This window comes from Prunus dulcis, chromosome 2, assembly GCF_902201215.1.
Source record: "Prunus dulcis chromosome 2, ALMONDv2, whole genome shotgun sequence".
Classification (NCBI taxonomy): domain Eukaryota; kingdom Viridiplantae; phylum Streptophyta; class Magnoliopsida; order Rosales; family Rosaceae; genus Prunus; species Prunus dulcis.
In genome coordinates, this window is record NC_047651.1 from 19,222,916 (window position 1) to 19,226,968 (window position 4,053).

General features: G+C 32.5%; 1 pseudogene; it reads right to left on the reverse strand.

The window, feature by feature from the left end:
- Nucleotides 1–668: 668 nt before the first annotated feature.
- LOC117617365 lies at nt 669–3,691 on the reverse strand (annotated as a pseudogene).
- Nucleotides 3,692–4,053: the final 362 nt, after the last annotated feature.

The window sequence follows — 4,053 nt, forward strand, 5'->3', positions numbered from 1 at the left end:
AAATTTAATATTACAATTGTTTCACAATTCAATATATCTTTTTTGGTCATTTTATATTAGGGTAAATTAGTAATTCAATAAATAATTTGATAGTAGAGTATACTCAGTTAATTTTAAGGTTTGTTTAGCAGCACTCTATTTTAATCTTTGATCAATTTTAGATTTTTCTTAAGAATTAATTAAGGACTTCTAGTCCTCGTCGCCCACTTAACATAAAATTCTTACGAAGTGTCATGCCTCTGTGCTCAAGTTCGACTTTTTGTGAATTTTCCCTTCCTCCATTTATAAAAAATAAAAAAATAAAAAAATTGTGAATCTTACAATTAGAGTGGGTGTTAGTGTAATTTCTAGAACCTCAGAGAGTTTTGTAAAATTACTAAAAGACATCATGGAGTATTAGTATAAATAACTCAAATTTGGGACAATCAATCAAAAGACTATAAACAAATGAGTTTCATAATTATGCGTATGTTGACACTTATCAAAAGATTAAAAATCAATGTTTAATTTTACACAAGGGTTGAATGGAAATTTAATCTTGTACAAGGACTAAAATTGAAATTATTATATGTACACAAATTTGGAATCTCTAGCATTATTGTACATACATAAAATTCACATTATTGAATTAAATACAAATATTGAATGATGAATATGATATGAAGTTTTCAATATTGCTTAAGGAAACTTTTAAACCAATGCGCGGAGAGTTTTGGATATCTTTTAAGCCTATTGTTGTAATCTATATAGGTGATACCAAATCGAACACTGAATCCCAAACTCCATTTAAAGTTGTCTAGCAACATCCACGGAAAGAATCCCTTCACTTTGACACCATTGCTAAAAAAAAGAAGAGGAAATTAAATATATTAATGTCAATAATATGAATCAATAACCCACATACATACATATATATAAATATTATAAATGAATTTGTTAATACACTTACTCAATAGAACTTTGAACATAATAAAGGTGGTGATTGTAGTAGTTAATTCTATGCGTATCATTAAGGGCTTCAGCAAGTGATAATTTCGGATCATTGAACTCATCCAAACCTACAATATAATATATCATTATGTAGTTTTAAATTTAGACTTTGTACCACTTGTGTGTGTTTTACACCAAATATGTGAAACATTGATCATGCAATTACTTAAGGCTAGAAATTTTTTTTTTACCATTTTCGGTAATGTAAATGATTGGATTGTGATACTTTTTCTTTATGTAGAGTAAAAGATCTTGAATTCCCCGCGGATAAACATTTAACCATTCCGAAGCACCCTGCACCAAAATTTGAAGATTTTTAGATTTTTAGGAGTCACATTTGTAAGTGCAAAACAATTAATGGTTGAAATTATAAGGCTTAATCTAGTAATTTGATGTGTACCTTTGAACCGATGGGGACTCCATTACCTTAGCTGTCACAACACATATGAATATTAGAATCTAATTAGTTTATGAACTTAAATTGCTTGAGTTAAATTTTGAATTTGTACTCACATGAAAGATTAACGCCAGCATCTGTTGTGTAGCTTGCGTATATAGAGTTATTTTGAGGTGCATTGCTTGCATAGTAACCAGCATAGTAATTTAGTCCAAGAAAATCAAATGAACCAATTAGCAACTTGGATTGTTCTTTCGTGAATTTTGGTAATCGGTTTCCGACAAGAGATCGCATGCTTTGCGGATAGTCACCACTTGTTAATGGCTCAATCAACCTACAAGAATGTAAAAATTTCAAGCATTAACTTGACATTATATTATGTATTGCTCGCTAGTAAGTAGTAAATATTATATTCATAAGCAAATTCGAAATACACTTGCCATCCGAACATAAAATCCAAAGCTCGTAATGCAGCATTTTTATTTTCTTTTTCTTCTGATAAGGGGCTCAAACCAATGTGACACCAGTGTTATCCCTATCACTCCATTTTGAGACGCCTGCACAAGAACATTTAGTTAGTTTGTTTTAGAGTCACAAAATGGTAAAGTAGTCGCTCTCTTGTTGCAACAAACTAATTAATTGTACCTGGTATCTATTTTTGTACAATTTTACGGCAGCTGCATGAGCAAGGAGCTGGTGGTGTGTTACCAAATATGGTTCAGTAGATGAATCTCCGCCGGTGCAGTTTAGCTGTTGCCAAGTGGAGCATCGTCCCGGCGCTTGGGACCCAGTTGCATAACCATAGTTACTGAAGGTATACGGCTCATTCAGTGTCATCCAATGCTTTACTCGATCACCAAATTCCTTATAGCAAAGTTCTGCGTAATCTTGAAAATGATTGCTGTATATACAGATTTCAAAATGTAAATGTCATAGTTGTATTTATTAATTAAATTATCAACACCATTCAAAGGACTAATTTCTTCACTTACACAATATGAGGGCTTAAGAAACCACCATATTCATCTTCTAAAGTTTGAGGAAGATCCCAATGAAAAAGTGTCACAAATGGCGTTAAACCTATAAATAGCATCATCAATAAAAGCGAGTTATAAGTTTGACAAAATGACTTATTTTAATCAGTGCATGTAACTCTTATTGTATAAATTATTGATCATGTAAGGTGGGATGACTCACCATTGCGTAAGAGCTCATTGATAAGATTGTTGTAATATTTGATTCCTTCCTTGTTCACTCCTCCACTTAACTTTCCATCTAATAATTAAAACAAAACCAGAAAATAAAGAAATAAGTGCCCCGATAACATTTAAACTGAACTTTAAAAAAGTTGGACTATATGTTATCGAACTTGAACTTCGACTTCTATTTAATTTATGTTTGAATTTTTTTTAATTTTTTTTAATTTGCTTAAGTTATTGCAATTAAGTATTTTAATTGAAAAAATAAAAATTGTTATATTATTTGGTAGACAACTTGGACACATTACTTAAGCGAAAACCATGAAGGCAGAAATATTGATGATTGGTCACAAATGAACTTACTTGGTAACAATCTTGACCATGAGATAGAGAATCGATAAGCATCCCACCCCATATTCTTCATAATCCCCACATCTTCCTACAGTGCATAACAAAAAAGAAATCAGATAAAAATTATCGGGAGCTTATCTTCAATGTGATGAGTTTTCTTCATGCTTCAAAATTTAATGTGTGCACATTGGGTCATGAACCTTATAGCGGTGATATTGGTCAACAGTGATATCTCCATTGCTGCTATATCGTTAATCTTTTCTGCAATTAATCATAGAAAATTTATTTATTTAGAGCATAAGAGTAAAAGTAGCATGATTTTGTTATTTTAACTAATTGATGATTTGATTGGACAAACCTGGATATTTGTGGGTGAAGGTATCCCAAATGCTTGGTCCTCTACCACCTTCTTTTGCAGCACCTTCATACTGAAATACACAAGAGACACAATGAAGAAGATGTCAATATTCTTGCGTGGATTGATGCTTGGTCTGAATTTGAAAGAAAACCCTAATCAAAACTCAAATTAAAGCCCAGAAAAGGACTTACTTGGTAAGATCCAGAACCTACACCAAATATGAACCCTTCTGGAAAACTGCTCCTATTGAGAGAAGCAGTGTCAAAATGTGTGGGTGGAGCTCTAATATCAGCTTCGCTATTTGTGAAAGCAAAGCCAATTAGTAGCAGTATGCCTAAGAGAAAAGAACGTAATTGCATTGCCATAACTTGAGGTTTTTTTTGTTGTTGTTGGTAATAATCTTGAGAAGTATAAGTTGGCTCTGGCTGGCATGCTGCATGGCCTTTATATAGAGGAGGAAGTGCGTGCTGCGCATGAGAATGGTAAACACACATGGGCATTGAATGGGTTAGAGGGGGCAACTACGTAGAATGTCATGGTACAAAGGGAAATGGCAAGTTTCATCTAATATTTGATGCATATGTGTGAGTAGTCGCTAAGTCTGATTGAGTCTCCTAATAGCCATTTGGGTCAAACTGTGAAAAGAAATTTGACACACAATTGTTTTCTTTACAGTGTAAATTTGTAGATTGTTCAAATTGATTTCTTTTCTGTGTTTGAGCAAATTGATCATATATACAAACTTTACTCCAAATTGG